Source organism: Adiantum capillus-veneris, chromosome 1 (genome assembly GCF_014529385.1).
Source record: "Adiantum capillus-veneris isolate H3 chromosome 1, ASM1452938v2, whole genome shotgun sequence".
In the NCBI taxonomy this organism is placed as follows: Eukaryota; Viridiplantae; Streptophyta; class Polypodiopsida; order Polypodiales; family Pteridaceae; genus Adiantum; species Adiantum capillus-veneris.
The window spans coordinates 163,460,122-163,471,594 of NC_140931.1; positions in this window are offsets into that span (position 1 = coordinate 163,460,122).

Consider the following 11,473-nt stretch of genomic DNA (forward strand, 5'->3'; position numbering starts at 1 on the left):
TAACCTTTTAGAAACAAAGTCTCTTTTGCCAATAATGTGATAATATTAGGTTGGTTTGCCTGACGGAAGTATATGAAGGTATCAATTGGTGAAGTTGTATATTTGGTTTAAAAGAAGAACATTTTCTTCCCTACCTACAAAAGGAGTAGCGGCCTTATATTGGGTTATACTGTTTTAAAAGAAGGTTTTTTTTTCATCTAATCTGCTTCACATACACTACGGATAGTTGCTAAAGTAATAGATTTTAAGTATGACATGGATAACAATTGATAGGTTCTTTGACATCTGCCATACATAGCCAAATCTAACAAAATATGTTGTCTTGTCGATATTGATGTAGATGAGAATGCTATCTTTGCTTGAAGTGCTTCAGCTGACTCTGAAGATAAAGATCTCATTTATGTCTACAATTGTAGTCTTGATGATAATGAAATCTCATTTTGACCATATTGAACAGAAATGAATCAAATACCAAGTCATTTTGTGCAAACCACGTTCCATTTATTTAAAACCAATTATCTTTTGAGAAGTTCTTTTGTGTATAAGTATTGGTTATAATACAACAACACACAGATTTTAAACACAAGGCCCTCCCAGGTTGCTTGGTGGATCGAGATGCCATCTTTAGTGTACTTCTTGTCTATATGATCAGATTGATCCACTGTTGGTACTTCCTTTTTAGGTTGATAGGTGTTAGGTGGTTAGTCTGTGACTATAGATGGGTTCCTGCCCAAGATCGTAGTAGTCGTTTGGCTTGACCGATTTTAGGATGTAGGTTCTTCCAATATATTCACCCTTGTTAGATGTCTTGTTTAAATTTGTTCTCTTGATTTCAAGAACAATCTATCTTAAACGGAATGCTCGAATGTGGGTTATCTACGATCCTAAAAAACATGCCAAAAACATGGAGGACATCTTAGAATATTTAAATGAACACGCCATACACAAAATCCCTCCCTTTAGGACTAGACCTTTTCTTAAAAGGAAGGCCAAAAACAAGAAAATTATGTATTCTAACTAGCTTTATCTCTTTAACTAATCCATCCCTTTTTTTGTTATATTATAGGCTTTTGGCCTGATCCCAAGGCCTCGAGCTAGCCTTTCAACCTCTTTCTGTGGCTAGCTCTCTTGTACTTCAGTATATTAGCAAGCTCGATGCTTTACAACTAATTTATGACTCCTCTTTATATGTAGAAAATAAATCCTCTATTTTACAAATGCTCTCATAAGGTCAAAATCCTCGTTGTTTTGGACAAAGAGCCCGATGAAGGTTGTAAAATGATTTTTGAATTAATTACCCAACTCCCTATTTTGGTGCAACAATATAATCAAGAGTTGGACCACTTCTCCTCGTTTGATGTTGATCTCACCAATTTATGAAAAAACTTTGTGGCTTTAATCGTGCCTTTGCCACTACTCAAGCCACCCCTATTGTCCTGCAATCAGGTGGTCACTTTTGTTGAGATAAGATTGCTTTGGAAGCTGTCAAAGAATTCCAAATTAATCTCTGCAATCTTAGTGAAACTACTTTGTTGAAAATAGTCCCATAAATTTACTACATTCTAAACCACCTTGAGCTCCTCTTTCCTGAAAAATCAATAAGAATTCATCTCTTCCTGTTCTGTTCTTGGTTACGAGGAGATACCCGTACCCTTGTGATTGCCCAAATTGCCTTTAATATCTTTAGATACCTGATGCTCGACATTCTTAAAGAGTTGAAATACCAATGAACCTAGCACTTACCTTCTACTACGTATACAAATTATAAAGGAGTTAAACTTGTTGCAAGTCTTCTTAAACCATGGATTGAAGAAGATAACACACCCTCTCTCTCTCAAGAGGCCAAACTCTCTCACCACACCCAATAGTTCTTTTACTTTTTCCCTTACACTTGGCTCCACTTCTAACACTTTTAGAGGAAAAGCTAGGAGTTTCTTTAGAGGTAGAGGGAGGATTGTCCCAATTTGACAACTTCTTGACATGTAATTTGGATATGTTGAGAGGTGGAGGTGCAAAATAGACCCGGTGGACTCTGCACCAAGACTATGCACAATGGCCTCGTCATGGGAGGTACACAATAGGGACACCACCTAGCTTGGAATGCGGCTAGGACGCATAGTAGGAGGGTCAGCACATAACACAAGGAAGATGTAAGAGAAGAAGAGAGAGAGGGAGAGGAAGAGATCATTAGAGTTCCATTAGTATAGGCTTTATAAACACCATAACACAAGGAAGATGTGAGAGAAGGAGAGAGAGGGACAGGAAAAGATCATTAGAGATTTATTAACATAAGCTTCATAAATACTATACAAACATTCACGAGGAGAATTGCACATAATCAACATCTCACAAACTCATGTGTGCATGGTAACTCAAACCTCTTGGCCATTAAGAAACCAAAACGAATAACCATAGCCAATAGTATGCCATAGTAGAACTATGTGTGCGGTGCATACACAAGGATGTACATATGAGAGCGTGAGTGCTAGAGTTTGATTGTGTGAGTTTACAAAAGAGAAGGCCTCCTTTTATAGGCCAAGAGAGTAATTAGGGAAGAGATTATGAGCAAGAGGAGTTATTACAAAGTAACCTCAATTAGAGGCATTCCCCCAATGAGAGAGCTCCGTGTGCCCTGTTTATTGACCAATTTCCTCCTAATCGCCTTCATCATGGCGAACTTTGTCTCCATGCCTCCTTCCATAGCTTGAGTCCAAGAGCTTACTTATAATATTTGAGAGGATCCTAATAAAATAAGAGAAAATCAAGCAATAACGGAGAGAAACCTATAAGAATTATGTGTGTAGAGTTGGATAACCATGACTTCTTCTCGTGTGAACAAATAGGCTCCACCATTTCGGCCATATCTCCCAAACCGTAGCTCCAAAAATTATTTTAAAAAAAGGGGCAAAAAAATCAACTCAACGCCTACAACTATTTTGTTGAAAACTTTTTTCAATTCAAAATGAAAAAAATAGAGAAAAATCTCACAAAAATATGTGTCTGTCTTTCCCTTCAAAAGTCTTCTAGGTGGTCCCTTCTTAACTCCACGTGCAAGCCTTGTGTCCACAAGTGAATTATGCTTGAATTTGATAATATTTTTTTGACTCCAACTCCATATTGCATAAGATTCTCCTCCCTTTCACTATTGACTCTTATTCTTCACCTGTAGTGATCGTTAGGTAGAATCAGTACCGGTGAATTTTTCGTTTTCATAGAGTTTGTTTCTACCTCTCCTTATTTTCGAGATCCAAATGTGTTAAAACCATAGCTATGTACAAAATAATTACATAGATTTTTTGTGATTTTAATGCATCAAGTCCCTCCTCCTCCGCGAAGCCTTGAAACCTTGCCATCAAGCGCATACCAAGAGAAAGGTGGTCCAAAATTTGAAAAGCGGCTCTCAGTAGCCCTCCTCCTGAAGCTAAAGGCATTTATATCTCTAGCTCTATACTTGATTCTTCTTGATGTGAGGTCGAGGAGTCTCCTTCCTCAAGGATTTCCATCAGAGGTGCTTGATCAAACCTCAAAAAGTACTGCTTCAGCCTCCATCCATTGCAATGTGTTTTGTGGAGCCTACCATCTGCATCCATCAATCGATAACTGCCATTGTTGTAGTGCTTTCTAATGACAAATGACCCTCCTATCTGGGTGAAAACTTTTTATCCCTCCTAGGGTCAAACCTGTTATCATACCTTAGGACCAACATACCTCTTTTGAAACCTTTTGCCATAAGTCCCTTGTTGAAGGTAAGTCGATGTTACTCTGCCTGTGCTGCATAATAGTTGATAGCATCTTCTCTGTCTAGTTGAAGCCTCTCTAGATCAAGAATGTGGTTGTGAAGATAAGCATTACGGCGTTCCATCTGCCTAGCTAGCACCCTAAGACTAGCCAATTGTACTTCAATGGGTAAAATGGCCTCCTTTCGATACACCTGTTACCATATACATGTGGTAGTGATGTGTGTGAACACACTAGGACCGCCGGGGCATTTTTTCCCTCTTTAGGAGGTTTCTCCCCCCGTGCATTGTATATATGCCCATCACTCTAGGGCTATCGATCTTTCCATTGCACACTAAGTAACACACTCTCTATTGTGTGCCTTGAGCTTCCTTCGTCTTCTCCAAGCTGAGTGCGTTTCTCTGCAACCCTAATTCCAACGATTGGTATCAGAGCACGTTGCGTCCTCCCGGGCTTAGTCGCCAGCTGCTCCAGCACACGCTTGCTCACTTTCTCCGATTTCAGTGAGCTTTGGCAAGTGTCCACAGGTCGACAAATACTTTGGGCGCGCTCGTGGAGCTCGGTCTGCTCAGATTTTTGATTTGGGCTCATTTCGGCCTCCGTTTCCACTACAGACAGTACTGCACAAACTATTTCGTCATTTTGTGCAGAATTTTTGTCAGTGCTGTTTTTTGCATAACAAGTGCCTTATAGTCTTCTACGGTTTGTGCTACATAGCACGTGTTGTTCCCGCTCCGTTTCTCCTATTTTCGGGCAGTTTTCACATCAAATGCAACATTTACCATGGCTGATAACAACAACACAGATGTGTTTAAGATGTTTGCTGCTGAGGACACGTTGGATGGGGACAACTACCCTATGTGGGCTTATATGATGCAACATGTTCTTGTGTCAAAGGGCATCGGAACATTGCGCAGGGCATTGATGTGCGTCCTGGTTCTGAAGATGTAGGCGATGTTGAGAATGTTGCAGGTCTTGCTGCAAGGATTGCTGCTGTTAGAGTTGTTTTGCCTACGACAGAACAAGCTCGTTGGGATGTTAACCATGCGCAGGCTCATGCATCAATTGGGTTGTCTGTGAAGCGCACCATTGTTCCTCACATCCGTTCAACAAAATCTGCAAAACAGGCTTGGGATATTTTGGCTGGTCTTTAACAAGTCGCGATGAGGCTAAAATTGCTTTGCTGCGTAAAGAGTTGGAGTCGAAGATTATGCATGAGGGAGATGATATGGACACTTTCCTTGCTAGTGTCAAGGATATCAATGAGCAACTTATTTCTGCAGGAGAAGTCATTTCAGACAGTTCTCTTGTGCAGACTGTTCTTGATGCCTTACCAGATTCTTACTAAACTTTTGCTAGTACTTGGAGACTTATGACCCAAGGAAATCCTGAAGTTGTCAAGTTTGATGCATTATGCACATTGCTATTGCAAGAGTCGCTTTCCAGGAAAAACAGGACTAGGCAGCGTGCAGTTGAACAGGCTTTTATTGCTTCTCAAAGAAAGGGTGGTAACAGTAATGCAGCCACTTCTTATGCTTCTGTTGCGAGTGGAAAAAATTCTGCTCCTAATGCTTTTGTTGGCAGCAATTTGTCTAGAAATTTTGGTGACAAGGGCAAAAAGAAGATGCATTGCCATTATTGTAAAGCTAATGATCACTTGATCAAGTCGTTTCCTAAGTTGAAGGCCAAAGAGGCTAAGAAGAAAGAGGGTGGTTCCACTGCAAATGCTGGTTCCACTACAAATGCAGCCATTGTTGAGTCTTCTGTGAAGGGAGACTGTAATGCTGATGTTGATGCAGAATGGGCTTTTAGCGCAGAGTGCACTTACAATCCTGTTGTCCATGATGCATGCTTGTCAGTTGCTGCAGATTCACATATGTGGTATTTGGACATATGTGCTACAAAGCATATTACCTCATATCGTAAATTGTTTACCTCTCTCGAGTCTATCCCTCATGGGAATTCAGTCACTTGTGCCAACAACGCCTCTTATCCTAGTCAGGGAGTTGGAGAGATTGTGCTCACTGCTGCTAATGGCAGCTCCCTCACACTTGTTGATGCACTTTATGTACCTGGGATCAAGAAGAATCTCTTGATGTATCCGCACTTGCTAGACTTGGACTTGTAGTCAAATTTGTGGATGACAGATGTACAGTTCATGATCTCAGTTTTGGTGCTGAAATTGTTGCATCTGGGCTTTTGTGCCGTGGGCTATATAAGCTCACTTTGTATGAAAAGTGTGCACAAAATTTTGCAAATGCTGTTGCAGATTCAAGGGCTATTTCAGATGCAAAACTTTGGCATGCACGTTTTGGTCATGTGAATTTTGCCAGTTTGCTGCGTTTGCAGAAATCTGATATGGTTGCTTCTTTGCCGCCTCTTGAAACACCTGCCAAACATGTTTGTGAAGGCTGTATTCTGTGTAAAATGCAGCGTTCTAAGTTTCCAAAGGACGGTTCAGTTAGGGCCACATGCAGGTTGCATCTTGTGCATAGTGATGTTTGTGGGCCCATGCAAACTCCGTCCTTGGGCAATTACGTGTACTTCGTGACTTTCATTGATGATTACTCCCGGCATGCGTGGGTATCTCCGCTTAAAGTGAAGTCCGAAGTTTTTATGTGCTTCAAACAATTTCTCGCTATGGCTTAAAATGTCTCGAAATGAACTATGGGCACCCTCCGTTCCGATCGAGGGGGGGAGTATATGTCTCATGAATTCAATGCATTTCTGGCTAGTTGTGGAATAAAACACCAATGTACTGTGCCTTATACACCTCAGCAAAATGGTGTTGCTGAGAGGAAAAACAGGTCACTGACGGAAATGGCATGATGTATGGTCAAAAGTCAAGCTTTGCCACATTCTTTTTGGCTTGAGGCCATCATGTGTGCCACTTATATACTTAACAGGTGTCCTACGAAGGCTTTGCAGTCTATTACTCCATATGAAGCATGGCATGATAGAAAGCCTTCTATTGAGCACATGCGTGTTTTTGGTTGTTTGGCATATGCTTGGTGCCACAAGTGCAACGCAGAAAATTGGATGATAAGGCTGCCAAATGTATTTTTGTTGGTTTTAGTGCTGAAAGCAAAGGTTACAAGTTGTATCATCCGCAGACAAAATGTATTCGGGTTTCACGGGATGTAGTGTTTGTGGAAGATTCTGTTCAGTCCTTGCTGTCATGTACTAGAGACAGTAATGTAAGCTCACAGGACATTTATAACACTTTGTTGCCTCTTTTTAGCCGTGGAAATACGAATGTAGGTTCCAATGAGGCAAATGTATAGCTTATGGGAGTTTTCGAAAATGTTTTAGATCAGCCTATTACTGATGCAGATGTACATGATGTACTTGATGAGGAAAGGGCTGAAAATGAGCAGGCTAGAGGTATGCCAAAATGGCTAGTGCACACTTTGCGTGACAGTAAATTGGATGCACCTTTGTCTAGTCGTACTCGTTCAGGCTCTCGCCATGCATCTTATGCATCAGATTGTTATGCTTTGACTGTGTCTAGCTTACATGATGTTGAGGAGCCTCTGTCTTTTGATGAAGCACAGAATTTAGAAAATTGGATGGTTGCCATGCAATAAGAATATGATGCACTTATAGAAAATGACACATGGACTTTATGTGATTTGCCTCCTGGTAAAAAGGCCATTGGTACGAAGTGGGTTTACAAGTTGAAACGCAAGCCGGATGGTGAGATTGATCGCCATAAGGCTCGACTTGTTGCAAAGGGTTATGCACAGAAAAAAGGCATAGATTATGAAGAGACTTTTTCTCTCACTTGTCGTATGACTACTGTGCGTTTTCTATGTGCATTGGCAGCTCATTTTGGTTGGGATGTCCATCAATCAGACATTGTTACTGCTTTCTTGAATGGTGACATATTTGAGGAAGTTTATGTAATGCTGCCTCGCGGTTTTCTCATAAAAGGACAAGAGGACAAAGTGTGCAAATGTAACAAGGCTTTGTATGGGTTGAAGCAATCTCCTCGTGCTTGGTATGAGAAAGCTGACACTCATTTGAGGCTTTCGTAACAATCCAACAAAAAGCACATTGTATGTAAAGCGTGAGGGTGATGTACTTCTCATTGTGGTTCTTTATGTAGATGATTTGCTGATCACTGGACCAAATGAGAGACATATTGCTGAATTTAAGGTTGATTTGAATGCTACTTTCAAGATGAAATATTTGGGGCTGTTGCATCATTACTTGGGTATACATTTTCAGCAGTGTGATGGTAGTATTGCCTTGTGTCAGAAAAGTTACATAGAGACATTGCTATGTAAGTTTGGACTTGAGGATTGCAAACCTATTGCCACTCCCATGGAAACAAGTTTGAAGTTGAGTCTACATGATGTTGGCGATCCTGCTGATGTCACTCTTTATCAAACTGTTGTTGGCTGCCTCATTTATGTATGCAACATGAGGCCGGATATTCAGTTTGCAGTCTCACAGGTCAGCAGATTTATGCATAGCCCAAGGTCTAAGCATTGGGAGGCTGTCAAGAGGATTTTTCGCTACCTTACTGGCACTTTACATCTTGGCTTGTTTTATCCCAAGGGGGGATCATTGCCGCCAAACTTACATGCTTTTTTGGACTCAGATTGGGTTGGTTGTTTCGATAGGAGAGTGTCCACAAGTGGTTTTTGTTTCATGCTTGGCAGTTCATGTATATCATGGTTGAGCAAGAAGCAACCTATTGTGGCCACTTCGAGTTGTGAGGCTGAGTAGGGGCTGAGTACAGGGTAGTCTTCATAGCTACGGTTGAGTGTGTATGGCTCAGACGCCTTATGGCTGATTTGGGTGTTGGACAGCACACTGCCAACACTATCTACACTGACAGTTAGAGCACATTGGCAGTTGCGAGGAACCCAGTTTTTCATGCTCGCACAAAGCACATTGAGGTGCATTACCACTATGTCAGGGAGAGGCTCTCATCAGGAGAGATCAACTTGGCTTATGTGCCAACATAGGACAACCTTGCAGATCTTTTCACAAAGGCATTGTCTCGTGAGAAGCTTGAAGCTTTCCACAAAGCTTTGGGCTTACTCCCCTTTGTGGACTGATCATGTCCTTAGGGCATGGAACTTCCCTTTACTCATGTGCCAGCTCTCGTTCACTGCATCACTCCAGAGGGGATTTGTTACCATATACATGTGGTAGTGATGTGTGTGAACACACTAGGACCGCCGGGGCATTTTTTCCCTCTTTAGGAGGTTTTTTCCCCCGTGCATTGTATATACGCCCATCATTCTAGGGCTATCGATCTTTCCATTGCACACTAAGTAACACACTCTCTATTGTGTGCCTTGAGCTTCCTTCGTCTTCTCCAAGCTGTGTGCGTTTCTCTACAACCCTAATTCCAACAACACCAAGTGATATTGTATCTCTCTGTAAACTCGGTCACACAAACCCAGCTTGTAGAACCTTCCTACTAGTGATGTCAAGTGAAAAGTGCCCTCCACAAATACCATCATGGCAACTTGAAATTATTTCTGTGATCTCTCTAGAGAGAGGTACACACCTAAGAATTTGATCCTTACCCTTGCAATAGAGGTCGTCATTGATAATGCGGTATTTTGTTGCCTTGCGCACAAACCACTACTTTTGGGCCTTAATAAGATATTTAGGACACTCTCCTATGTCTAAGAAACTCATGATGTCATGCATAGCATCGCTACCTTGGAAGAGAGGCAGTTTCAACTTGATAGCATCCACCACTGGAACATCTTGTAGCTTCTCTCTAGCTAGAGCATCTGCTTCTTGATTTTTTTCTCGAGGGACATAATGTAATTGTACAACTTGAAACTTCCCTAAAATTTTCCTAACTTGGTGTAAATGGCGTAGCAAGCTATGATTTTTACAAGACCAAGTTCCTTGTATTTGTTTTATTAAAAGCATGGCATCACCAAATACATTTAACCGTTGAATACCTTGTGTTACACACCACTCTAATCCAAGAGTTAAGGCTGCATATTCTGCCTCATTTTTGGAGTGGGAATCCAAGAGATGACCAATGGAGAATACCTTTTCCACTTGTTCGTTGAAGATGACAATGCCTGTTGTAGCTTTGTCCACTGTCCTCTTATAGGCTCCATCAAAGAAAGAGAGTGAGCTCTCTCCAACTTAGGGACTTCCAACACAGGTGTTACTTCTTTGTCACTTGTCTTAATCTTCAGCTTCTTTTCATAGTGGCGATGAGTGAGAATGCCTCTTAGACTAGCTCTTGTGGAGCTCTCTACTTGCATTGTGTAGTCAAACTCTTGCAACCTTGTGAGCCATTTGGAAATCCTAGAAGACACATCCATGTGCTACATCACATAAGGAAATACTTCTTCCATTATTAAGATTATGAATGGTCTAGACAATAAATAAGAGCAAAATTTGGTGGTGGCAAACATTAATGCAAGCAGCATGTGCTCCACTGCCATGTATCCCTTTTTGATGGAGTCATCATGCGACTATAGAAGTAGATAGGACGCATGAAAGAAGTTTAGGATCCTTTTGCATCAATACCGCCCCAAGTGTGTCATTGCCCACACTACGGTTTAGATAAAACGGCTCATCCCACTTTGGAGGTGCAATGGTGGGAAGTGAGGCTAGAATTTGTTTTACCTCATTGAACTGCCCTTCATTTTCTTCAAGTGAAGATCTCTTGATGGGTAACTTGTTGTAAGGGGAGAAGCACTTAAGAGAGAAAGTGAATGAATTTACTCAAATACCTCACCTTTTGAAGAAAAGAGACCAACTGCTTTGTTGTGGTGGGAGAGGTCAAAGCCACCAAGGCTTGAACCTTGCTTGGGTCAGCTTCAATGCCCTTGGCAGAGATCACATGGCCAAGAAGAGTAACCTTGCTTTCACCAATGTGGCATATCTTTGTTGTGTGATGAAATTGAGTATCAATGACTCACAAGGTGAATGCATAATTGGGGATAGACACATCATGCAGGTACTAGAAGAATTCAAAGATGTAATGCCCCTTCAACGGTCGTTGGGCCTCCCACCCAAGCGGGCAGTCGATCACAAGATTGAGCTCTTGCCAACAGGACATAATCCCCTTGCTTGGCCTCCTTACAAAATGGATGCAACACAGCTCAAGAAGCTCAAGAAGTAGCTAGGGGAACTCCTCGAGGCAGGATTCATCAGGCCTAGTAAGTCTCCCTATGGTGCACCAGTATTGTTTGTGACAAAGAAGGATGGCTCGTCATGACTCTATGTAGATTACGGAGCCCTTAAAAAAATTACCATTCGAAATTGGTACCCCCTACTTCATATGGATGATTTGACCGACATATTGGTTGGTGCCCGATACTTTACAAAGATTGACCTACAGTTAGGATATCATCAGATCAGAATATCATATGAGGATGTCCACAAAACAGCATTCGGCTCTCGCTACTACGGAGCCCATGAGTGGTTGGTTCTACCCTTCGGCCTCACCCACGAGGTGGCCACCTTCTCATCAGATATGGATGCCGACCTCGGGGATATGCTGGATGAATTTTTTATTGTGTACATCTAGATAACCTACTAATATACATCAAAATGTATGAAGAGCATGTGACGCATGAATGCAAGGTCTTACAAAGACTGCACGAATGCAAGTGGTATGCTTAACCTGAGAAATGTGTGTTTGCAGTGCAAGATGTCAAATCTCTGGGCTTCTTGGTAACGGCAGAGGGCCTCCGAGTAGACCCCAAAAAGATTAAGGTTGTGGTGAATTAGCCAAACT